This window comes from Amblyomma maculatum, chromosome 6, assembly GCF_055883805.1.
Source record: "Amblyomma maculatum isolate TAMU_Amacu chromosome 6, ASM5588380v1, whole genome shotgun sequence".
NCBI classification, from domain to species: Eukaryota; Metazoa; Arthropoda; class Arachnida; order Ixodida; family Ixodidae; genus Amblyomma; species Amblyomma maculatum.
The window spans coordinates 155990685-156017974 of NC_139349.1; the positions used below are offsets into that span (position 1 = coordinate 155990685).

The 27290-nt window shown below is 43.5% G+C and overlaps 1 long non-coding RNA gene across 1 annotated transcript; it reads right to left on the reverse strand.

Moving 5' to 3' along the window:
- Positions 1-261: 261 nt before the first annotated feature.
- LOC146187123 (uncharacterized) lies at positions 262-26912 on the reverse strand. The gene is made up of 3 exons (XR_014707908.1): positions 26876-26912; positions 6861-6922; positions 262-578 (listed from the first exon to the last, which is right to left on the reverse strand). It is a non-coding gene; the product is annotated as an uncharacterized LOC146187123 (long non-coding RNA).
- Positions 26913-27290: the final 378 nt, after the last annotated feature.

A 27290-nucleotide genomic window follows, 5' to 3' on the forward strand; every position in this document is an offset into this window, starting at 1 on the left:
CCTCTTCCTTTTTTTTCCGTGAGAACATTTTTTCGTAATCTTCGTCCGTTTCTTTTTCGCGTTGTGTATCTGGTGAGTTTCTTCTTTCTATTTTCTTTTTTTTTCTGTTTCCTATGGGCCCTACTTCTGGCAACCCATTAGTAGGTAAAAATGTACCTTGTAGAGAAAGATGGATAGTGAAATGTTCCTCAAAGCTACTAGCACAAAAAGCATAAACCGAAGATCTGCAAGAATGGTTCCATTTTGCATTTTATTGTCCCTAAAAAGTGCTATCTTCGCGAATGCATGTTGGCTGTCTTCTTACCCAGGCGTGGTATGCCTTTCTCGAGCATCATTTTCTTTCGGCCACTGTGCATGTGGCCATAGTCGGACTAGCCGCAGCAGTGATAGCTGGCTCGGCTTCCAGTCAAGTCGCGCCGCGTAATTAATGTGGAATGCTTCACGTGGCCCAGGAAGGCCACACACGGCCCTCGTGAATAGGCCCGCCGCCACTTGGGTGCCGCTGCTGATGTATTTACGGTCGTAGCACCAATGGACACCGCACCGCGGGATCGCCATCCGCATCGACGGCGCATGACCTGCAAAAAGAAAAAGATTGCACGCTACTGACCGCCAGCGGCAACGCCACAACCTGGACCCGAAACCAGGCAGAGTAAATCTCGCTCCTGGATTTATCGAGCGAGGGTCAACAAAAAGGAACTCTCGCTTTTGATTTGGCACGATCGTGAGCTGCCCTGCGCGGCAGAGGTTTTCTTCGGGGACGATGTGCCGCATCGCTGGCGGCCGGACTACGAACGCCAAGGCGGAGAATTCGATGAAAGGAAACGTTTACGACCAGAGGCGCGAGAGAGGCTTGAATGCACGCCCGTATGTCTTCTCATCCTATTCGTGTTGCCGATGAAAAAAAGAGCAAAAGTTCTACGCTCACCGAAAGGCTGTCAGAAAAAGAACACTGGCAAAGAGCCGTGTTTTCTCGCTGTCCCGATAGCATTCGTTGCGCCAGACCTGAATGCGGCCGTGTACGTATCGCGAAAGCAATCCTTGTATCAGATGTACGGAATGGCGATTGAAACCTCTTTCTTTAGCGCCCCTCAACTCGGAAGCACGAACCAACCACCGGGAGGGGCCGTCCACTCTTAAGAGGCCGTCACAATTGTAGTATCCCTTTGTGCTGTGTCACATGGACGAACTGTGATGCATGTTGCTATAAATATATTTCAGGTGAAATGTCATGGGACCTTCTCTGCATGAAGGGAAGCAAAATAATACCCCAGTACTAGAAGTACTAGTACACGAGAACCGCATTCTGGTATCTATCATTTGTAGCAGTGCATATCTACCGATCTTCACCAGCATCAATTGCAGTTTCGTAGCGATGGCTACGTTTAGCGGGTGTTTGTCGACGTCTATGGAGAGTAGAGACCAAAACAGTTCGTCTTGTCAACAATTTCATTAGCATCGTCCTCTCTTAGTCAGTATGAGAAGGAGGAGCACTCCGTGTCATCGGCTTTCATTTTTCTGGCACTGGCGGTAAACGAAACTGCCGAAACAACCGGTGTTACGAGCAGCACTTGGTTAGCAGCTCTGAGTAGAATTGAGCAGTCGGATAGGAATCTTAAATACGTGGTGAGACTTCCTTCGCAAACGCAAAAACAGCATGTTGGCTGAAAAGGCCCGACTGGCGTGACTAAGGAAAAAGTAGACGTGTTCACGTAAGAAGAGTATATGGCGCGGAAGCCATCGGCAATTCGGTATAGTGACCACATGATGGGGAAGCCTTCAATTGGCCAACAGTTGAAAGTGACTGGAGGATAGTAGTAACAAAAAGGTCATCAACGAGATAGCGTTAAGATATATATATATATATATATATATATATATATATATATGTATATATATATATATATATATATATATATATATATATATATATATATATATATATATATATATATATATATATATATATATATATATATATATATATATAATATATAATTCAATTCCCCAGTGCAGAAAAGGAATCGGGCTTTAAACGAGGACCAGGACCATAGTATGCGTGAAAAGAACAATAATTGCACTAATATCATCATGAAGTCGGGTATAAAAATAGGGGGCATTACTGCTAAACTGGCTGCCTCTAAGCTTTCACATGAGACGAAAGGGCTCATTAGAAAGCATCAAAGCATGAAACATTCTAACTTCACGGACAGAATAGAACGGGCTCAAAAGCTAATAGCAGGAGCAAAAAAGTAATGTAATAAAACTCGAGCCTGCTGTAAAGTACTCAGATAGCGGATAGCAGCCAATAGGACTGAACAGTTAAATAGTTAGCGTTAAGATGTAATTAAAGTTCTTGTTCTTAGGGCAGGAATGTTTTGGGCTTTAACTTTGTTTTGGGAGTGGGCACGGCGGACCTGGGCCCAACATGTTGCTTACGAGGACGCTCTTCTACGTTCTGCAGGTTATCCTGGGTTCCGCCGCGTTACGAACTGGGCACGTGTGGCCCGATGTCATCTATGGCTGCGATGGAAACCTACCTCACATCGACAACGCATCGGACTCGGTATCGTCATTTGATGACACTGTTCTACCAGCGACTGCATTCATCCATCGCACCGTGACGTCATCAGATCCCACGAGTATAAAAGCAGCGACACAAGAATTCACCTTCAGTGGGCACGGCGGACCTGGGCCCAACATGTTGCTTACGAGGACGCTCTTCTACGTTCTGCAGGTTGGTAGCTATTCGAGCACCATTCGTAGCGATTGCCGAGGTATCGTGGTCTTGCCGTGCCCCCGCCGTTGTCTTGCCTTGGCATATGAATGTTTTATTGCTTGCAAGTTGATCCTTTGTGGCGACATCGAAACGAATCCTGGCCCGACCCAAAAGGAAGTTATTGAACAAATTTTAGATGGCCAGTTGTCTCTTCAAGACGAAATTAGTGAAATGAAAGCAGAGCTAGTTAAGACTGTAAATATGGTAAGTGATCTGCACAGCCTAATACAAAAAATGGAGAAAAAGCTGAACGAAACGTCATCCTTCACCGAGCAGCCGCAGGAAATACACACAACTTTGAAATCAATAGAGAATGTAATGGGTTTTCAAGCAAAAAAACTGATCGATCTCGAAGATCGAAGCCGACGGTCCAACCTCATAATTCACGGTATTACTGAGGAACCTAACGAAACAGAAGCTACACTGAAAGATAAAATAATCAAAGAAGTTTTCGAGGACAAGCTTCAAGTCAGTTGCCAATCTATCGGGCGCATTCATAGGTTGGGGCGTCGGAACGACAAACGTCCTGTTATTCTCTATTTACAGAATTTTTCAGAAAAAAAGACAATAATGGAAAATGTTACAAAGCTAAAAGGCTCAGGAATATCAATTCAGAATGATTATTCCCAGTCTACGCTACTGACACGAAAACTACTTTGGGATAGCGCGAAAGAAGAGAGGGATCAAAAAAAAAAGGTCACCCTTATTCACGACAAGCTAAAAGTGGATAAAGATATGTTTTTCTGGGATAAATCACAAAATAAACGCGTTAAGATAGTGTACCAGGATAAGAGAGTAGATCAGCAGGACAAAGCATGACGAGAAGTGCAAGATCAGAACAAACGTTTGCGCATAATAAACATCAACGCGCGTAGTTTAGTTAATAAGACAGACATGTTCGAATTAGAGCTATTACACCATGATCCGCACGTTGCAGTAATTACTGAGACATGGCTTCACAGTGATGTGAATGATGAGGACGTTTTCCCTCCCTCTTATACTGTATTTCGAAAAGACAGGGAATCTAGGGGTGGTGGAGTGGCTGTCCTAATTAAGAAACAAATTGAAGCTGTTTTGCAAGATGACGTACATGATATTGAATGCCTGTGTGTGAAACTCTCCTGTTGGGGACAAAACTTTGTTTTATATGCTGTTTATAGACCCCCTAGTTCTGGAACTGACTACCTAACTAAACTAGAAAATCATCTCTTACAGTACCAAAACAGTAAAATTTTATTGATGGGTGACTTCAACTTGCCAGGTGTGGATTGGGAACTCCTTGAGTGTATCGGTGCTTGCACAAAGCAAGCCAGCATATTGTTTAAAATAATGCTTACCCACAACCTGACGCAAATAGTTCATGAACCAACCCGTATTGTCGGTCCCACGAATTCATTGTTAGATTTGCTGTTCGTCCCTCGCGACATCGTGAATTTTACGGTTTCTGTGGAACAAGGCCTGTCTGACCACCAGTTGGTTAGTGCTTCCTTTCCCCTAGTACGGCAAACAAAAAAGAAACACTTATCTTCACGTTACTTTAAAGATTATTCGCGTGCCAATGACGCGTCTATCATTGAACATCTCGAAACTTCCCTTGTTGATTTCGATGACGCCGATGTCTGCGCACTCTGGGACAGTTTCAAAAAAATCTGTTCGCATTGTATCAATACTTTTGTACCTAACAGGCACAAAAAAGAAAGAAAGGAAACGCCATGTATGACACGCAGTATAGTTCAAATGAGGCGAAGGGTAAAACGGTACAAGAAAAAACGCGCAGATCCTGATGTGCTAAAGGAATTACTGGACAATCTAGCACGTGCCTTACGTGATTGAAAAGATTATTTCTTCAACACATCCCTTCAAAACTTTATAAAAACCGAGCCAAGTAAGTTTTGGAATTACATTAGTGAAAAAAAGAAAGCAGTCACACAAATATTGGTGGACAACACTACGGTATGTGATCCAAAAGCTATTACTGAACATTTTAATAGTTATTTTCAAAGCGTATTTTCTGCCCCGAGCACAGGTACCGACAATAGCCGAGTGTATTACCCCGCCGAAGTGAATTTTATTACTTATCCTGGTGTCCTTTCAATGTTGCTGAACTTGAAAACCAAAACGTCATGTGGCCCTGACAACATTCCAAACGCATTTCTGCGACGCTATGCCGAAACTCTGGCTCAATTCCTCGTAATAATTTTTCGCGCTTCAATGTCATTGGGTAAAATACCCGATGACTGGAAGACAGCCCGAATTGTTCCCGTTTTTAAAAAAGGAGACCGTCTTCTCTTGCAGAACTACCGTCCAATATCATTGACGTCCCCATGCTGTAAACTATTAGAACATATAGTTGCACATTGTATGAACGAATTTTTAGAAAAAAATCGCGTGCTATCTAGCTTCCAGCACGGGTTCAGAAAAGGGCTCTCGACGGTAACACAGCTAATTACAGTAATTAATTCATTTGCTTCCTCTATAGATAATAAAGGCCAAATCGATCCAATATTTTTGGATTTTAGCAAGGCATTTGACAAAGTTCCTCATGATAAACTAATTTTTAAACTGAAAGAAATTGGCATTCCTGATATTTTAGTAACATGGATTAATGCATACTTAAAAGACCGCAAACAGTTTGTTGAAGTGGGGGGACAACGTTCGGGCTCTCTCCCAGTTTCATCCGGTGTTCCCCAAGGAAGCGTTCTGGGCCCTCTGCTTTTCCTTTTGTATGTCAATGATATTGTTGAAGTTGTTAACCCACCAGTGCAAATTCGATTGTTTGCTGACGATTGTATTCTATACAGAGAAGTTACAAATAGGGAAGATCAATGTGACCTGGACAGTGCCTTGAACAACGTTTCCGAATGGTGCGACCGATGGGACATGATTGTGAATGCTGATAAAAGTGTTTATATGCCGATAACTCGAAAAACCATACGTCATAGCTACACATATAAATTAGGCTCTCTCCCTCTTCAACAAGTATCCAACTACAAATACCTAGGAGTAACCATAAGCAGCAATCTATCGTGGAACTTGCACATAAACAATATCTGCTCTGCTGCATTTAGAAAATTGTGCTGCTTAAGACACAAACTAAAAAATGCTCCTTCTAACATTAAGCTACTTTGTTATTCTTCATTAATTAGACCTAAACTCGAATATGCATGCATAGTATGGGACCCGTATACTAAATCTAACGTAAAAAATCTGGAAAGAATACAGAGAAGAGCTGTCAGGTTTATTTTTAATAAATATGCAAGGTCTGACTCCCCAACCACTTTAATGGAGACAAATAAAATTGAACTACTTGAACATCGAAGAAGAAAGCTTAGATTAAAGTTTATTTATGAGTTATTACATAACAAACTCGGTTTGGATCCGTCATCATACTTAACGCCGGCGACAACCAGACAAACTCGTCAACACCATCCCAGACCCCTAACCCCTATATTCGCTAGAACAGACACTTACAAATTTTCGTTCCTTCCACGCACAATAACAGATTGGAATCAGCTAGTTAATCCACTGTCCCTTGAGTTTTAACCAATTGCTGCTATACTGTGTTGTCCTCTTTTTTTTTTTTTTGAAGTGTTGCGTTTTCTTTTGTACCTTGATTGACTTGTTCACCCACCCTGCTTGGACTCAGTGTCCGCAGTATTTTGTAAATAAATAAAAAAAAAACTGAAAACGACGACCTTAATATGCGAGCAATCAACGATATGCGCACAGATATAACCACGAAGTCTGCAATAGAAAACATTAGTTGTGGTTTAACTCTGGTTAACCCTAGTTGAATTGCGATAGCAACGGCGGAAACTTTCTTTTTTTTTGCTGCATTATTCCCCTATCACGCCCTATCAGTGTAAGGTGCTACATTATTGGGGACGCGCCTCAACCCAATACCAAAGAAAACCCGTCACAGAATGCCTTTTTGCAATATTTGATGGCGAAGAAGCTTTCGGACTGAATCAACAAATCACTGAAGTTGGCCCGATGATGTTCGTCAAGTCAAGAGTGCCTTTTACGTCGGGCCCGTAAGAAACAACCCAGTTGTGCAATAATAATGCCAACCACAAGTTACCATGAACGGGTGGAGTTGAAGCTTCTGCGTCGAGGTGCGCCAGAAAAAAGCTTTGTGCTATCCTGGAAAGAAATCTTTATCAGAAATGTGATGTAAGGAATGCAATGAAGAAGACTCGCACAAGCAGCTTTTATATATAAATCGTTTATTCATACATAATGCAGCCTCGATGAGGCTATTGCAACAGTGGGAAGGGAGGTAAAAATTTATCAGTAAACTACAAGCATATAAAAAAAAAAAGTCGAAATGACACTAAGGAGCAATGGACGTCAAAAACTGCCATGGATCGCGAGCGCACGTTTTCAGGCAGCGAAATCCAGAGTTAAATGGTCAGAGGAATGTAGCTGTGTTTGAAAGTCTGTGAGCGGGAGAAGAAATAGGTAATGCTCATTGCTCAGGTTATGGGAACTTCTAGTAATGGAAGGCTTGATAAAGTTGAGGTACCAGGGGTACCGGCATTTTGGCGTACGATAGCAGCAGCGACAGACGTGCAACTGGTCTCGAATCTGGTTTCTTTCGATTTTACAGGCTGCTATATATTTACCGTGGTATCATGATGTAGGTTTCGGCGCCGTCGGAAACAACATTACTGCAACTTCCTATTCTCGGATTACGAAGTGACATCTGCGACTGCGTCAATGGAATCACACCACATTGAAAAGAGTCGGCACCATACTGCATCTCTGGCATTTTGGCGCACGGTAGCGGCAGCGGCAGACGTGCAGCTGGTCTCCCACCTGGTTTCTTTCAATTTTCCAGGTTGGTGGTAGTTTTATGTTCTTCGTTAAATCAGTTACTTACTTTTCCACTTGTGCTGCTGCTGCAGATGCGTTCAATGCCGTTCAATACTGTCCTGTGGTCTTACATTATGAGTGAATATTTAGTGTGTCATGACGAAGTATCAGCTGATGGCATGTTTATGACATGCAAATCTTGCAAATGCGACTATCGTCTTGGGAAGTGCTCTGGAGTATCAGCTTCCAGCTTTCGTAGCAAAGGCGAATCATTTAGGGCTGCCTGGAGTTGTTCAACATGTGAATCAGCGCTTACAAAAAGTGGCGTCGTGTCCTGGCAACAGGATGAGTGCAGCGTTCTTGAACACAAGAAGGAATTGAATGGAAGGATTACCCAACTGCTGCCACTTGTGTCCAAGGTCGATGCGCTCTCAAAGCTGATTGAAAAAATACTTGATATTGAAGCGTCAATGGAACAATATGTTAGTGTGCTTTCCGAGATTAGGAAGAATAGCTCAGATGTTTCTGCCCTGAAAAAGAAAGTAGAGGACATTGAGTCCGGCAATTTGCCAACCTTGAAAGAAGTGAAAAAGCAGATAAACGATATAGAGTTGTATAGCCGCCGCCAAAATCTCGAGATTCACAGCCTAAAACCACAACAGCAAGAAAACCTGCTTGAGAGAGTCAACGCCCCGGCTAATGTGTTAGGGCTTGCATAACTTACCCCCTCTAACATTGAGGGCCTACATCGACTGCCCTCAAAATCCAAAAAAGACACCGGTAGTGATTGCACGGTTTTCTTCATGCGCATTGAAAAGAAAGTGGATGAAAGCTCGTTCTCGCCTGAATGACAAGAAACAAACTGCAAACATTCGTTTCTTTGACAACCAATTGCCGCCATGAACAGATTGCTTCTTTGGCAAGCGCGAACCAAAGCAAAGGACAAGGGCTATGAGTTCGCGTGGAAAAGGGATGGACAGTTGTACGTCAGGAAAGCACATGGTGAGACCGCACTTCGCATCCATGACTAAAGCGATCTGGAAAACATAGAGCAATTTTTTCTTTCCTTGTCAAAATTTTCCGGAGATTATCTAAGCTATGGGTAGTGCAAATCGTGACATATACGTTCTAGCATATGATTTCAAAGAGCACATAGGTCGGCATTTTTGACAATCATTTAGGTCATTCCACGTGAATGTAAAATCTAGTAGAAATAAGTAATCTGACATTGGCTTACTTTTTGACCAACTAGGCATGCCATTCGACACTATATACTGCTCACAGAAACATGGTCAACAGATGAAAGTGATGTATTCTGACTCCCAGGATACAAAACATGCTATCTGAATCGAGTTCATCGTGGTGGTGGTGTATGTATATTGGTCAAGAATGAATTTGATTGTGAACTGTTGCCAGATTTTGCCTTTATATCAAATGATTGTGAGCTTCTGCCAATTCTTTTGCAAAATACAATCATTGCAGTTTGCTACCGCCCTCCAAGTTGTTTCGTAGATTCATTTTTAACATAATTAGAAACACTTTTTGAGTTAGTTATTCACGAGCGTGTCAATTTTATTTGTGATGGTGATCTGAACATTGATATGCTAAAAAGTGATTTTGCAAAACTGAAGCTTGAAGTTCTTCTTAAGGTGCACTGTTTACAAAATGTGATTACCTTGCCAGCTAGAGTGACGGGCAGGTCACCAACATTAATTGACGTCTTTATTACTAATATCAGTGCAGAAAACCTTAAAGCAGGCGCTCTAGCTAGTGACCTCAGTGATCACTTTCCAATTTTCATATGTTCCAAGGGATACATACGCCCCAAATTATATCAGACAACCTATTCCGTGCAAACATTTACAGAACACAGTCTGTCTCTTTTTCGCGAAAAAGTTGCGCAGGCCCCATGGAATACTGTTCGACAAGAAGTTTGCTGATGACGCGTACCATGCGTTTATGGCAATACTCAAGCCGTTCTATACAGCTAGTTTCCGTTATCAAAAAGTTAAGCACAACAGGAAAACTCGCATCCATGGGTCAGCAAGGCGTTAGCGAAAAGAAAAGAGAAGAATAAATTATATCACAAGTTTATCACTGGCAAAGACACTGATATCTTTTGGGAATTCAAAGTGTATCGGAATCGACTTGATAAAGACTTAAAGAGAGCAAGACATATGACTACCTTGCAAACGTGTTCAGCTGGTTGATCGGTTTTTCTCATATACTATGGAAAAGGTTGAAATCTGTGTTGAATCACAGCTTTACCGATAATATTGAGAAGTTGTAAATGAAATAAGAGGGAAATATCGGGCAAGGAACTAGCAGATGCCTTTAATTCACATTTTAGCACCATGACGGTTGAGGTAGCTCCGGGTGCTAACGTCGACACTATTCAGCGCAATGAAAGTTTCATGTTTGTTAAACCTACAAATGAAAATTAAATAAAGTCTGTAATTGGAAATATTAAGACCAGTAATGCAAAATATATTGACGACCTCCAAATGTATCAGACCTTATTGCACCTTGCATAGTTTACATTTTTAACCTACGCCTTGTCCAGGGCTTTTTTCCTTCTAAAAAGCAGGTAGCACGAATCAGAGTCCTCCATAAAAAAGGAGACAAAAACGACATGGGTAATTATAGATCAGTTTTCATACTGCCAATATTTTCAAACGTCTTAGAAAAGGTAATTTTATTATAATTTGTAGACTTCGAACGTAAACATAATATTTTGTCCAAGGCCCGATTCGGCTTTCGGAAAGGGCTTGCTACTGAACTTGCACTGTTAGCAAAAAGCGAATTAATTCTCAACGCACAGGAAGGTGGGAAACTGGTTTTGGGAATATTTGTCGATTTTACAAAAGCATTTGACTACAAAATGATGTTATTCTTGGAACAAAATTTTAACATTACGGTTTCCGAGGAAAAGCTGCATGTCTGGTTGGGTCCTAGCTACTTGCGGCACATAACGCTAATAGTAAATATCGGTGATTCATTTTCTGATCTCTTGAGGGCTTCTTGGGGGGTATCACTGGAAAGCATTCTCGGACACTTTCTTTTTAATATGTATATTAACGACATATATTAACGACATCATAATTATTGCTCCCGCTGCCACATTTATTATCTATAATGATGACACCAGCATTTTTTTTGGGGGGGGGGGGGGGATACGATTGAGGAATTAACGAACGACGCAAACAGTATGCTGCAGAGACTGAATTTCTGGGGCACAAGAAAATGGTTTAAAAATTAACACAAGTAAAACAAAAGCAATGATATTTATGAAGCAAAAGCAGAAATACTACTCTGGAACAACCAATATTTTTAATTCCACTTCTATTGATGTTGTATTGAGCTTGAAGACACTAGGTGTTACCTTCCAAGATACCTTGCCTTTGGATGTACACCCCTGCGCAAAAGTGGAGAGACACGCTACCCCCTAGAATCATTATTTTTCGGTATAAAAAGATGCACCTGACAAATATGCTTGGACAAGATGGCAAGCATATTAGTTAGGCTACCCCATGCATAACCTTGACATCACCGCTACACCTTCATAAAATGCTGGTGTACAGGTTTGTCAAAACGCGTGGTCTCTCCACTTTTGCGCAAAGGTGTAAATATAGCTACTATAGCGGCCAAATTATCTCAGATAATCGGTGTAGTTTACCGAAAGCACCAAATACAGCCTCGAACTGTTATGATACTTATATACAACACCCTTTTTTCTTCCAGGCTTAACTACTGTATTTTAGTATGGGCATCTACAACTCAGCAGAATACAGAAAAATCACATGTCCCACAAAAAAGGTTCTTACGAATTATTGAAAATGTTCCATGCTATTTCCATACACATCACTTATTCTCGAAGTATAATATGTTACGGATTAATGAACTATTCAATTACCGACTGTGTAAAGTATATAAGCAGGGAGTATATAATGGTTCTATGTTTTGAAAGAATTGGGAAAATTAGAAAGAACTACTTCACTTTACACAACACGATATACGGAGTCCTGGAAAGTGAAAACATACAGGGTTACATATGGGCAACAAATGCTGGAAAACATACTACCTAGAATATTAAACTGTTTTCAGCGTCGCAATATAGACTTTAAGAAACTTTCCTTCAAAGCTTTGCGTAGCATTTTCGAATCCGATTCCATACCATTGTTTAATTAAGCGCCGTTGCTCGGCCTGAACGTTTCTACAATACGTGTGAACTCGTTGTTTTAAGTCATTTGTATAACATTTACAATGCTGTGTGGCATCATGATGCTACATTTCTTTACTTTTGTGCTATTATTGTCATGAAATCTGCTTCCTTATAGTGTCAATGTTCTGCAATTGTTTTTATCTCTTTTTTACATGTATGTATAACCTGTTTTAGTTGTAACCAAAGTATATGTTGTACAGACGCCAAGTCGATAACTGTGCTCCTAAAATTCCAAGCTGGTGGCATGAGGCTTTGTCAAGCTGTCCTTGTGGCAGCTTTTTCTTCACGCCTCCTGTATCAGGTACACTGTACTTGGTGCAAATAAACTTCAATTCAATTCACGTTAAAGAGGCAGTAATTAGTAGTTAAGAGGTAGTATAACAAGGTTCCCATTTCACATTGTTAGCCTGCATTTACTCGTGGAAAATGGTGCCAAACTGAAACGAAGAAGGGCACTCGGCTCTCGCTACAGAGTATAACCAGTTATAGCGTACTACAGAACTGTTTTATTATCGCCGTCGAGTGACAGCCAGGGCATGTATCCGGGCTGGAGTAGATACATGTGTTTTTCGATGTAATCAAACGTCTGAAACAGTAATTCCAATAAACAAGGAGTAAACTTCTGAAAACACATTGGCATTAAAGCGAAATATTTTCAGGCTCATGGCGAAAATCTCGCGTTCACGAGGTGGGCTCGCGAGATTCTGCAATATGTGTCCGTAAATGCCGCAATAGGTTCTGACGGCAACATAATTTCCTCGTTTGGTTAGTTAGGCCTTCATTCTCGAACCTTGACTATGAAGCCAATAAAAAGAAAGAAGGAAATTAAATTATAACACGTACATAAACACTTAGGATAAATGTAGACGAGAAGAGGTAGACAGAAGATGTTGAAAAGAACGAGGGGTACAAGCTTTCGCCATTGAACTCCTAAGTGAAATGCGGTCCTGTAATTTAGTAAAGAATGAAGGTTCCATTAACTGGCACAAACAACCAACATCGCGAACTGAGTAGCAAGGAAACCTGAATCACCTAAGAGCACAGTTCTATTTTCAGGAACCACAAGAGACTTATCCCTAAGTTGTTTCTCACCAAAGCGAGCGATGTCCGGGGCTTGCAATAACTTTCTTCTCCTGCTCGTTGCATCGTCAGTGAGGAGTGATATGATATATGAAGAAATAATATTACGTGCCGTCTTCCCTAAAAGTAACCAGGCTGCTCTGAAGGCTGCAGGAGCAGGCGCGCGGCCGTTTGGCGGCGTTGCTTCGCGGCCGGTGGCCGGTGCTCCTCAGCTTCGAGGACGCAACAGCTGACGTAACTTCGCACCCTCACTCTTCCTCTTTGGACGATAAAAACTAGGAGTGTATGTTGGCTGCATTTTCACTTGTGCGAAGCCCAACTGTGCTGAGCGATGGCGCTATTTGCTCTTTTCGGTAACAACGGAAAACAGAAAATCAGGTGATAGTAGGCACGGTGCGCTCTGGTTCGACGAATGTGCTAGGTTTGCAAGACAGTGTTGCCCTGAAATAACGTATTGCGCGGTGGAGAAAATGATCATGTGAACCTAATGGCTAAGCGTGAGCTAGGTTTTATTATAGTTTTTCACTAAAACCAAAAACCTAACGACAGGCAAATGCCAGAATTTATTAGAATACACGATGGCACTTATTTATGCACAGCCTACTCAAGGCGCCAATAAACGCTTTGCAAACCTGAAAGAGAGATAACTGAGCTCGAAAGGGTTCATGAGCTTTTCCAAATATCTTTGTGCCGGAGCTACGGCGCCCAAAATGGCAGTGCGCGAGGCACCTCGGAGAAAGCATATTGGAATTTAGAGGTGCGTTATCATTCTTTAATTTACAGGCGCATCATACAAGCAGATAAGCGCAATTGTGCTGGCGCATTTCAGCAGCGAATTACAGAACACAAGCGCTTTTAATTTTTTATCGAGAATCCCGACTCTGACAGCGTACTGCCCGGCGGGCTGCCGTAGACTGAGTGGACATCAACTCTGGCTAGACAACCAGACACAAGTATTCCCCAAAAAATTAGATTACGCCGACACTGTACAGGAAACCTCGCCGCACAGGACACTGCTCACGTGTAGAGCGGGAAGTGGATAGAATTTAACTAGCTCAGAACAAGGCGGATGCATCTTATGGCAGATAATATAATGTTGCACTGTCAAACGACTCTAAATGATTTCCTGAAACCGAGGTAAGTATAAGGACTTTCTGATGTGTGTGATGTTTATAAACGGTAAAGTAGTAGTGTAACTATTTTTATTCAATGACAATGAATTTTACGATCTGACAGAACTTTTACACACTTGACAAAATTCAGGACTATCAGCCATTAATTTTCAGTAACGTTAAAGTGCGAGCTAGGAATCAGTGACTATCATATACTATAAATATGTGTTTAATCCCAAACTAAACACCGATGGTTAAGCCCGTATGAAGCTATTTTACTCCCCTTGTCAGAAACAGCCAGTCTGTTCGAAAGACAGCACAGACGAAAAGGGGTTCTGATTATTCTAATGACCGGGCTACCAGTGTACATTGATCTGCTTGTATTACATGTAATATTTAGTGTAACAGGTGCTGCGAAGATTTGCTCCTCGAACGATCGAGCATTTCTCTAAAGCGAAATGTTCCCATTACCACTGTTACGGATGCGCAAAATTCTTCAACAGGAAAAATAAATGCAGAAATGAAATGCATATATATATATATGGGTTTAACGTGCGACATCGGCTATACGACGGATGATGTAAGGGCGAGCCTCGGTGTCATTGACCACGCGGGATTGTTTACCGTGCAGTCAAATCCCACAGCCGAGGAGCGCCTTTTGAAGCAGTCGGGAAAACCTCCCGTTCTTGAAATCAGCAGTCGAGCACCCTACCACTGAGGCACCGCGACAGAAGTTTAACCAAAAAATACTCAGATAACTGTATCGTGGATACAGAAGGCACAGAGTGGCTTTTTCAAACTGGATTTTGCTATACAGCAGTCTGCGGTCGCATGTTTCAGTAGTTGCAGTATTACAAACAGAAACGGAAATTTTTGAGCGTTTGCATTAAGTTGTATTGAAGGCAGCGACCTGTTTTGCTTTGACACGGCGCCTGGCGATAGCAGCGCTTCGTTTGAGACACCGCTTGTCAAAGAATCTCAAGCGCCGAAGACCGCGACTGATGATATGTCTTTTCCAGCGTGACATACCCGATATGGACAAGTATTTTATTTTTTTTTAAGCGTGGGGTAATAGCCTGTTCATATTTCTTTTGCAAGAGGCATATAGGTAAGCAAAAGCGAACAAGAACCGCGAAACAAACAAAAAGCATTTTTATACACGCCGCACGCGCGCACGTAAATCACTTCAGGCTGGCACGCGACGCGAACACGCATCCACACTGGGTAGGGTTCGCCGCTATGCCGCTAGGTGGCGACCCTGCTCGATCTAGAGGCCAATATCTGCTTCATAAAAGCCAATATCACCGTTAATTTACTGAGCGCCCTCGCTAGACACAACCGGCCTTCGCACACATGAAAACGCAGACCGCACATCACACGCGCCTAGTTTTTATCATCCAAAGAGTCAGAGTGAGAGTGCGAAGTTGTCAGCTGTTGTACCCATGCATAGTCGCGCTACTTGTTACCAAATTGGGACAAAAACTCATTGTCCAGGACATCTTCAAATGGGGTGTGAATATTGAAACTAGTGAATAAAAAAACATAAATAAAATAATTTCACCTTCTGTTCATGCAATTTACCTTCTTAATTCTTTTAAAGAACGCGACCAAGTTATTGTGCAGTTATTTTAGTGCACCTTATTTTTAGCGGTCTTTCTTGCCCTTGCAAACGCGGTGGAACCTTCCAGAACGCGATGTGCGGGAAGATGGCGGTTCAGCACTGTGTCTTCGTTATATCGTCACACGGGGGAAGCAAATGTATCGTCAAGTCGTCGTCTTGCCATTTGGAAGCGGCACACGACATGGACGTAGTTTCTAATATGTTAGACGTAAGCGCATGTTATTGTGTTGGTTGCGGTAAAGCTTGTATTGTGCAAAACTTTTCGGACGGTGCTGCGTCAGCGCTTCGGAGAGACGTCCCGTCGCGGCAAGTGGCGGCATGCACTGCTTGAACTGCGTTTGAATGCGTCGCTTTGGAATTTTAACTTAGAAGGTGAGCAAGCCAGCATTTAAAATCCTTTCTGGGTGCGTGTGGCATTCTGTAGGGCCTTCATCTGTTAGCTTTGCTGCGCATTTTGGTTACTGCGCTGCATTAACCAGCATTAACGGCATGAATTCGCTCGAGGAGTTGTTACTGACGGGTAGGCGCGTGGACCATAGATGTACATGAATTATGTGGCTGTATTAAAAGAATATGTTCAAAAGAAGTGTTGATAAATGACGCTGCCGATGCGGCGGTGACGTCTCGCGCATCCGCGTGCCCAACAGCATGCTCTGAATTCCTCGTTGGCGTTCCTCAGTTCTCGTTTTTGTTACCTTTCATAATGCAGTGATAGAATACATATACTCATTTGGGAGTTTATAGCACTTCTTATTATAGTGCTCAAATAGACTTTTAAATACATCACACGAATTCTAAGTGAATTACCGACATCGAACACTAATAGAAGTGTTCATTAGTTTTTCTTAAAATGTCCACTTTCATATTAATGCGCTTATTCATGAGCTTACAGAGGTGATTATTACCGGCTTGATAAATGCGTACTATACATGAGATATACTGGCAGCGGCAAGACTCGGTCAATGTGTCTGCTCGGTTTTCATCTCCCCTCAGCTATTATGCAGTGTGGCACGAATTTGTTTCAATTGTTTCTATTGCATCTTACAGCTTCCTGTACTAGTCACCATTCTGCTACCAGGAACATCCCCAGCCTCGAAATAAGTACCAGCTTCTTCAAGAGCACATCCAGAAACTTCAGCAATCCGCACACCGACGTCGTCAGAGGATCTTGGCCGAAATAGTAAATGATGTAAGCACATATGTATCGCCATCAATTGCTGCACTGGTTGAAGCTAAGCAGCGTTAAACGCTGTGGTTGCCTTTGCAGCAGCTACAACAATGGATTTGCCCTGGAACTTCACTTTCATCCCTGCAAAGGCTTTAAATAATTTAGACAGTTTTTCATAGGAACATAACTCGGGACACTGCAGCTCAGGTTCAAGGTGTGTTCCCTTGAAAATAGGTTTTTTCTACAATATATTTGCTCTAGTAAGAAGCAAGCAGCTTCTTTTTTGACACCCTGGCGTACATGCACTATAATGCTAGATGAGATGCACATCCAGAAAAAGTCCTGCAACACACCTTTCGATAAGTTTGAAGGCCTTGTGGAATACTGCAGCATGCAGGTTTAGAATGTTTACGATAAGGCACTAGTGTTCATGGCTAGAGGCATTGGAACGCCACTGGAAAATTTTGTTGGTTATTTTTGGTGCATGTGAATTCCTTTTTTGGGGCCTTTATTGAGAAAAGTGTCTCGAGACAATATCGGTCAAGCCGTTTCTTTGCTCCATCCTTGATTAAAAAGTACAACATTCTTGGCAGTGGGCAGCAGTGCTGTGTAAGATGAAATGTTTTCTTTCTTTACACGAGCTAGGCTTCATTGGTTTGCGAGGCAAAGAAAGGCCGAATTTTGTTACGGGGCTGCTCATGCGAAGGCAGTACACAGGTACAAAGGCTAAGTTCTTGAGTCTATTCAGATGTCCAAAGTTTTATTGCGGTTGTTAGTGAAGGGCTGTTTTGTGGCATGCATATATTTTCGTTGCGTAATACTTGGGTTGACCGGACTCTTACTGCCTTCGCATGATGTGTGCAAGCTGACTGCTATTTGTAAATAGATCATTCCACCGAATGCAATACATTTTCATCTAATAGTGTATTTATACAGAATGCGGTCATTAATTGTTGCGGAGACTCCCGCTCATTCGTTTCCATGCGTGCTCTCCTTCACTTGTATCCCCTGATTCTGTGGGCACATAGCTGTGCACAATATATCTTGTAAATAACTATACAGTCGAAAAAAAAAAAGATTTCTTAACAGTACACGCTTTGTTATGTGTCTTTTTCCTCTACAAGCTTGGCCGTACTGCTGATGTGACATATTACTTTATGCTATTGTTGGAGCTGCATATTCCATCTTTTTTAAAGACTTTCTGTTCCATTTACTGCACCATGTTGCTGCTTGATCACGTCCAAGAGCTGACATTAAACTGCTACTGCTTCTCCGATACTCCATCCTGCATTTGGGTTTTTTGTGGTGAGCAAGCACTACGGTGCATTTGTCACTCATCAGGCCAATGCATGCCTGAAGAATAAATGTGGATTAACTAGTGGTGTAAAGCTGCAAGATTTTATATCACTCGCACAGAAAGACAAGGCAAACGACGGCGGAGACTCAACGATGCTTGGACAAGTCGGCTAAGAATAGAACCTGTGCAACACCAAGAGTTGCTTTAAATTGGTTGTGAAATTTTCTGTCAAACTAAATTTCACAACCGTTACGGGGTTAATTTTTTGGCCGACTTGGCCAAGCATCGTTCCGTCTTCGTCGTCATTAGCCTTGTCTTTCATGTCAACGAGAAAAAAAGATTTGAAATCCGTGCCAAACACACGTCACTGTGACGTCATGCTGTTTTGTTAGTTTTTTATTAGCACTAGTATTTAGAACCTATCTCAGAGGGCGACGCGCTGAAAAGAAACTCGTGCCTCTCTCAGTCGGTCCCCATGGGGTCAATGCAAGTTTCGCTTGTTGTACGCACCCTCAGAGCTGACGAGCACTGACAAGCGCCAGCGAGCGCTACGCCGCCACATGGCAGGGCGCCTGCTCCCGCAGCCTTCGAAGCAGCCTAGTTACTTTTGGCAAAGTGTGTACGACGGAGCGATCTCGCTATCGTCAGACGCACAAGCCCACCCGTCTTAATTCAGGCTCTCGAGGAATATTTTAAGGAGAGTGCCCTGTCTGTCGCACGTGTTTGTTTTTCCTCGTGGAGGGCAGGACGTTACATATGGTTGCAGCATAATAGATGTACCTATGGCACTTCATTTATTACGCGATAGCTTATAAAGCTCGTTCGGTCTGAAAGCCGTACCTGTAGCAGTCGGCGCCGCGTGTCAGAAGTAATCGGGGACTGCGTGAAAAAAATCGCACCCGTGCTAAAGCTTCTAAGGATTCATGATTAAATTGGTGCGTGATGACAATAAACTGTACGGATTGCAATAATTGACTAATTGACGAAATAAAGAAATAAAAAATGAACCAAATTAGAAATCGAAAAAAAGGCGGTTCGAGCAAAGTTGTCAAGAAGCTCACAATGAAAAGGCAATTCTTGTATGATGGTGATAATTAAGAAAATTTAAACTGTACAGCTTATCAATAAATATTTGAAATAACTGAAAAAGTAAAAATGCGTTAAAATACCTCAACCCGTCAAAATTAAAAGTCATTTTTTGCTGATGCTCAGTATAGTAAATAAAAAATTTAGAAAAATAAAAAAGGATAAACATCACTCGTGTGCGTAGATCGCTGTTGCGTCATAACCTCAATGGCGGCACCTACGTGTCCCCTAACTTTGTTCCTCTAATGGCTAATATATGGGGGAGGTGCTTCTTGGTATACATGAGCGAACTTCGATCAAAAATTATAAGCAACGTAGACAGAAGAACGACTAACTACAGAGGACAATTGACATGATAATGGAAGTAGTAATATCCGAATTCTACAGAGAGTAAAGAAAACTTGATGTGAAGTGAGCAGAAGTGATGTAACGCTGTAACAGACGAGTGCTTGCTCTTTCGAAGAAAGTTTTATGATCTGTGCATAAAGCAGGCGACGAGTTTCAGAGCGGCATTGCACTGGAGAAGAATTAGTCCTAAGAAGCCGTGTGGCCTGTTACGTTTGTTGACGCGTTATTTTTTCAAAGGCGGGGAAACGTTCGTAAAGGAGTCGTTAGTTAAAATATTCGTGACTTTGTATTAAAGTAAAATATCTTGGGAGAAACGTAGGCAGTGCCCAAGAGTAGACGTGCTAGCATGGAGGTTTTCCGGGCACGTCCTGTACGCTATCGCGTAATACTAGCCGGGATTTGCCTTCACTTAACCCTATTAATACTTGCGAAAGCCCTGTTAGGTATGGTTGGACAGGTTTCTTCTGGCGGAGACTGACACAGAGTTTGACAGTGTTAAACGTCATTAAATGGTTTTGTTTGGGGGAAGTAAAGGCTCAGTATCTGTTTCATTCTTCGATGGACAGCTGCATTTAACAGCGTGTGATTGGAGGCACATGTCTGGTCAGCTCGAATCGCTTTCTCACAATAGCCTTCAATTTGACTAGCAGAAGGACGCTAAATTTAGAGCGAAATGGTATGACAGCACCCTGAACGGTATTCACACAAAACGGCTTCGTCAATGTTTTGTACTAAATCGCTTCTGTACTATTGCTGACATGTTTTTCGCATTTGCGGGTTATGGCCACGCCATCGGCGACGCCTTTTCGATCGAACTAGCTGTATAAGCTATCGCTTAAAATGCGTGATGTAGGCTTACGCGTGAGATGACACCGCCTGTCATTAGCGCTGAGGAGCGGGGGGACTGCTTGAGAGTCACTACACTGGTTTCTTTTGAGTAACGAGAAGGGAGCGCAATTTGAGATTTACTTAAATCCATATCGTACAATAGTGAGGCTAGGAGGTAACCTTGTTTAAGCTTAGTCTGCCCTTTCATCGAAACTGGATGGCTCATGCACTTCCAAGTTTTGCTGTACAAATATTTCAGCAGATATATCGTGTTCATCGTCATCATCATCAGCCAGCCCAGGTAGCACAAAGGGAGCTTTGAAGGGTGGGCCCCGGTGGGTCCGATGTAGGCAATGCAGGGCAGCCCCGGTAGGCTCAATGTGGTGCTGCAAGAGGGGCCGACGTAGGCCTGAAGGGGGCTGTGGGAAAAGCCCCGATGGGCCCCACAAGGGCCGATGCAGGCAGCCCTTGCGGGACTGCCCACTTTTTTCCCGCATTGCCAAAGGGGCACATCCCGCCAGCTCCCCCCGATGGTCCTACTTTGGACAGATTCCGGCAGCCGCTCTTGATGATTTTTTTTTATTTAGGTTAGCCCCTCAGATAATGACGTAGGACCGATGCGGGTTCTATAGCCCAAGCCGCACTTGGGCTTGCCCACATTATTCCCACAGCGGTCCGACGCAAGAAATTTATGGGAAACCCTAGTCCAAGTTTTCCCAATCAATATTTATGCACACAACTGAGTAATTATTTTATACATGCTCCACTTTCTAAAGAGCCATAATATTGAATTTTACAATAATTCATTACATTAATGTAGCCTAAATGATTTCATGTAAATTTTCTCATGCTATGGAGATGTGTGTTCTGAACAGTAATATTGTGCCGAGAGTTGCAGGCTGCCCACAGCAACCACATAAGGAGCAACAGTTAGCAATCAGTATGTTTGAGTATTTTTATCGCAATTTTCATGAGCGCGAGAACTAAAGCCATGTAATATTTCTAACCGATTAAATATGGCAACAGCTGTTATACAAATAATTTATAATAGTAATTTATGGCAATATCTAATGCAAATAAAGGTTGGAAAGAATGAGAACACAATTGCACGCATGAATTCTAGCCCCATTACGGCCGATGTGGGACCTACAGCGGTTTTGTGTGGGCAGCCCCAATTGGGCTGGGTGTTGTTTTTGAACCTAAAGCCCACTTGCTATTGCACGTGCCTTCAAATTCCCCACAAGGGACCGATTTTGATATCATGCGGGCTATCCCGCCTTCCAGCTCCATTACGGCCCATGTGGGATATAAAGCAGTTTTGTGTGGGCAGCCCCAATTGAGCTGGGTGTTATTTTTGAACATAGAGCCCACCTGCTGTTGCATGTGAATTCAAAGTCCCCACAAGAGACCGATTTTGGTACCATGTGGGCCATTTTGGTACCGCCTTCCAGCCCCATTACAGCCCATGTGGGACCTAAGGCGGTTTAGCTAAGTCTTCCTCATTTGGGCTTCACGAGGAATTGCCCAAATTGGGCCCTAATTCATATTTCACCCGCCCTCATGTAACCTACAAAGGGCCGATTGGGGCAGCATGTGGGTATTTCCGTTTTTTTCCCCCACTAAAGCCGATGTTGGTGCCACAAAGATTTAATGGAGGCGGCCTCATTTCGGATCTATGAGGGCTTTCCCATAAAGAGCCCACATTTAGGCTGGATTGCCCTCAAGTATCCGACAAGGAGCTCTTGTGGTCTGGATGCAGGAATGTGCTCTGCATTAGCCCGAGAAACGCCGATATAGGACCCATGCAGGAGGAACAGGGGCAAGCCCAAATGGGGCTTTCCCACTTTTGCCCCATCGGGGACCGATATGCAGGTTTTATGACGGTTGCCCCAGCCCACTTGCCTACATCGGACTTACTGGGGTCCCACATTCTGTGCTACCTGGGAGATTATACCCATCGTAGGGCTTAGGCCTCTCCCATATTCCTTCAATTAAGCCCGTCCTGTTCTGGCTGCATCCACTTGACCCCAGCGAAATTCTTAACCTCATTCGCACACCTAACTTTCTGCCGGCCCCTGCTACGCTTTTCTTCCCTCGCAGTTCAATTCGTTACGCTAATCTACCATTGGTTATCCTCTCTTTTCACTGCATGTCTTGCCCATTCCCACTTTGTATTTATGATTTCCACTAAATTGTCTTTAACTAGAGTTATTTCTCTGACCCATTCAGCAAGCTTCATAGCTCTTAACGTTACATCTACCATTTAGCGTTCCATAGCCCTCTGCGTTGTCCTCAACTTAAGTAGAACCCTTTTCGATAGCATCCACGTTTCAGCCCCACAAGTCAGTACAGGTACGTGGAACTGTTATATGCTTACCTCTTGAGCGATATCGGTAAGCTGGTAGATATAATCTGCTAATACTTGTAAATACGCTCCATCCCAATCTTATTCTTATAGCTATTCTCCTTTCATGGTACGGATCAGCAGTTACTACCTGTCCGAAGTAGACGAATTTGCCTACCGCTTCCAGTGCTTCGATACCTATTGTAAACTGCTGTTCCTTTTCGAGGCTGTTAAAGATTACTGCAGTATTCTGCATATTTATTTCCGGGCCTACCTTCCTGATTTTCCTGTTTTGATCATCAATCGTTCCTTGGAATTCATCCCCTCTCTTCTGTTCGGGGCGTGGGAGCTCCGTGAGTGAGGAACTTCTGAACTCGGTTGCTTGGTAGAGGCTGTTAGTTTATTGTGCATTTGGAAGAGAGGGAAGAGAGGAAAAGAAAGACACGCGAGCGCTTTGAAGCATGCCTTCTCGCGTATTGGTCGCGCACACGGTCCGAGGAGGGTCGACTTCAAAGGAACCGTATGGCTCGGATTTCGTCGTCGTCGTCGCGGGCAGGGGGACACCTGTCTGTCTCTCCGAAGCATACAGGGCAAACCTACTTCTTAAAAGTAATGAAATTCCATTACTAATTACTTTCCCCTTCATGGATCACTGCCTTGTCGTGGCGGAGGGGCTTGCCAAACTCGATGAAGTCGTGAGTTCTGCTGTGTAGGGCCACCCAAGATAGAAAGGTCACGGCAGAGAGTTCTGACAAAATGTGATTCCTTAGAGAAGGTAATAGCACCCACTTCAGTATTTCCTGCCAAGAAAACCCTATGGCCAGTCACAATAGCATTAATGGTAGGGTGCCGGAAGATGAGCCCTCCAGGTTAGACAGCGTCCCACATGCTACTGGGGGTGTACAAAGGGCCATTCCTAGTAGCTCCAGGACGAATGAAGCGGCTGGGCTAAAGTCAAAAAGACGCTCAGTCGTGGATGTGTCGGGAAAAGACCGGAAAGTCCGATGTTACAAGGAGATATATCACATGGAATGTAACATCTATGACGCAAGGTAAACTTGTTGTCAAGCGAGAAATTGACAGATTGAACATTGATATCTTGGGTATCAGCGAGCTCAAGTGGACCGGAAGGGGAGAATTTAATTCCGGCGACTATTATGTCTTTTAATGTGGGAACGAATCCAGGAGAAGGAATGGTGTTGCGCTCATAGTAAACAGAAGAATGGGCAAAGCAGTGCTAGGGTGCAACCCCAAAAATGACCGAATAATCCAAGGTCACCCTTTCAACATCACAGTTATCCAAGTCTATGCACCAACCACTACTGCTGAAGAAGCTGACGTTGAGAGATTTTGTGCTGACCTGCTACGCCTTTTAGACCGCACTCCATCTTCAGACGTCCTTATTCTAATAGGAGACTGAAATGCTAAGGCGGGGAGTGAAGAAATGTTCCGAATTACAGGCAAGTTCGGTTTTGGTGTGCGAAATGAAGCTGGACAGAGGCTAGTAGAGTTTTGTCAAGAAAACAACATGACCCTAGCAAATACTCATTTTCAACAGCACAAGAGGCGCCTGTACACATGGACTTCACCGAACGGTCTGCACAGGAATCAGATTGATTATATTCTTTGCCGGCAGAGATGGAGAAGCGCTATACAAGCAGTAAAAACAAGGCCTGGGAACAATTGTGGCACCGATCATCAGCTTCTTGTTACCAAATGTAAGCTTCGATTGCGGAAAACGCAGAAAGCTAGAAGGCCTTTCAGGTATGATCTGGATCGAATTCTATCAAAGTATGCTGTGGAAGTGAGGAATCGATTTCAAGAAATAGATCTAGAAGACAGAGAGCCTGAAGAGATGTGGACTGATGTTCCTGATATAATGCAAAAAGTGCCTACTAAGGCAGTTCCAAAGCAAAAGAAATGCAAGAAAGCAAACTGGTTATCTGAAGAGGCTTTGAAAATAGCTGAGGAAAGGAGGATGCAAAAGTTATTGGGGAAAGAGAAAGATACAAGGTTCTCAATGCAGATTTTCAGAAAATAGCAAGGAGAGATAAGAATGCCTTCCTGAACACACAGTGCCATGCAGTTGAGGACAACAGCCAATTGAGGAACACAAGAGCTCTGTATAAGACAATCAAACATATCAAAGAAAGCTTGTGTGCTAAGCTGGGCGTGATAATTAAGACAAACAAGGTATGGACCTCACTGAAGCCTCAGAGATAAAGAGGTGGCAGGAATACACCGAAGAACTGTGCAAGAAAGACCCGGATGTGCAAACCCAATATAATATGGTTGTGGTTACTGATCGCGAGCCGGGCATCCTAAAGAGTGAAGTTGAATGGGCCTAAGCCAGCCTTGCTAAGAACAAAGCCAGCGGAATTGATGGCATTCCAGCTGAGTTGCTTCAAAACCTCAACCATGACACTGTAAACGTTCCGTATGCATTATGTCAGCAAGTTTGGACAACCCTGCAGTGGCCACAAGATTGAAGGAGTTCAGTTTACATCCCTATTTCAAAGAAAGGCAGTGCCAAAGATTGCTCCAACATCCGCACGATCGCGCTTATTTCGCATGATAGCAAGGTGATGTTGAAAATCCTCCAAGGTAGGCTGCAGCAGTATGTGAATCTGGAGCTTCCGGACGTGCAAGCTCGGTTTCGCAAGGGTAGAGAAGCTAGAGACCAGATTTCCAACCTTCGCTGGATCATGGAAAAAGCAAGAGAGTTCCAGAAACCCATCTACTTCTGCTTTATTGATTATTCGAAAGCGTTTGCTGCGTAGATCAGAGCAGATTGTGGCAAGCTCTCCAAGAGATGGGAGTTCCAATTCACCTCATCTGTCTCCTCAGAAACCTGTATGAAGGGCAAGAGGCCACAGTCAGAACCGGGCATGGTCTTACTGATTGGTTTCCGATTAAGAAAGGAGTGAGACAAGGCTGCATACTGTCGCCCTGCCTATTTAACCTATACACTGAGTGCATCATGAGGAAGGCCGGTCTGGACGAGTCTTCAGCTGGAGTGAAGATTGCTGGAAAACGTATCAACAACCTTAGATATGCGGATGATACCACTTTAATGGCAGAAAGTGAAGTGGTACCCAAGATACTTCTGATGCGCGTACAAGAAGACAGTGAGAAATTTGGGCTTAAACTGAACATTAAAAAGACAAAGATCATGGTGTCTTTCTTGCCCTATCAAGTCCTGGAGCATCAAGGGACAAGAAGTGGAAGCTGTGACAGATTTTCTCTTCTTAGGCTCCAACATTACCCCGGAAGGAGACTGCAGCCATGAAGTTAGGAGACGCCTGCTTCTGGGAAAGAGAGCCATGGCTAGCCTTGACCGCGTAGTAAAGAGCAGAGACATTACACTGCCAACCAAGATCCGTATAACTCGTTCTATGGTTTTTCCAGTTGTGATGTATGGATGCGAGAGTTGGACTGTGAAGAAGGCTGACTGCCGAAGAATTGACGCGTTTGAATTGTGGGGCTGGCGGAGACTTGAGAGTTCCTTGGACTGCCAGCAGATGAAATCAGTCGATATTGTCGACCATAAACCCTGACTACTGATTGGAGGGTCAAATTCTAAAGTTAAAGCTCAACTACTTCGGTCATCTGATGAGAAGAGAGGAGCCGCTTGAGAAAGATTTGATGTTGGGAAAGGTTGAGGGCCGCCGGAGAAGGGGTAGGCAGCGAACGCGACGGTTAGATTGCATCCTCGAGCCGCTGCGGATGAAGTTATGTGATGTTAGGAAAATAGTGAGAGACCGGAAAGCGTGGCGTGATATGGTCCATAGGGTCACGAAGAGTCGGACACGACTGAACTGACTAATTACTTTGCTCAAAATCGCAGAAAAGTAAATAAATTACATTACTCATTACTGCACCCAAAAAGTAATAAAGTTACATTACAACTACTTCTACTGGGTAATTCAATTACATTTAAATTGCGTTGTAGTTTCCATTCATGAAAAACTAGGTAAATCTAGTAAGCATAACAACTTGTTCTCCAGACGCGAAGCGAACACATTCTTTCGTCTTCCCGCCGAATTCCGTCCCAGAGAACTATTCCTTCTCTCTTTCCTACAGCGCTTGCCATTACAAAACAAGACAACAGCAAGAGAAAAAAACGACAACGAAAGCAGAAGCATGGTCAAACGATTGTGAAATGAACGGCGAACCCAGCGTCTTGGTGGCCCGGAGCTGTCTCCGCCATTTGAAGGGCCCGACGAAGCCAGGTTATTTATTGCTTCCGCAAACCCAAGAATCCACGTCGGCACCTTGTGCTCACTGCTCAGTAAAGGCCCGACTCCAAACACACACGCGTCATGCGCTGCCGCGCGCCGACGTCGCGTGCGTCAGCCAAACTCAGTCTGCGCATGCGCGCGGGCCCTGACGCAGGCAACGCGAGCGTCGACGCTCCGATCTGTCCCTGCCAGATATTTGGCGCGTGCGACGTACGCGTCGTTTCCGGCGCGCAGGCGTCATGACCGGCGTAGACCAATCGGACAACGAACTGGTCATTCCACATCCGGAATGAGGTTTCGAGCAGCCTGAATGCTCGTACTGCTTTTTCCTTGCCATCTAGGAAACAGC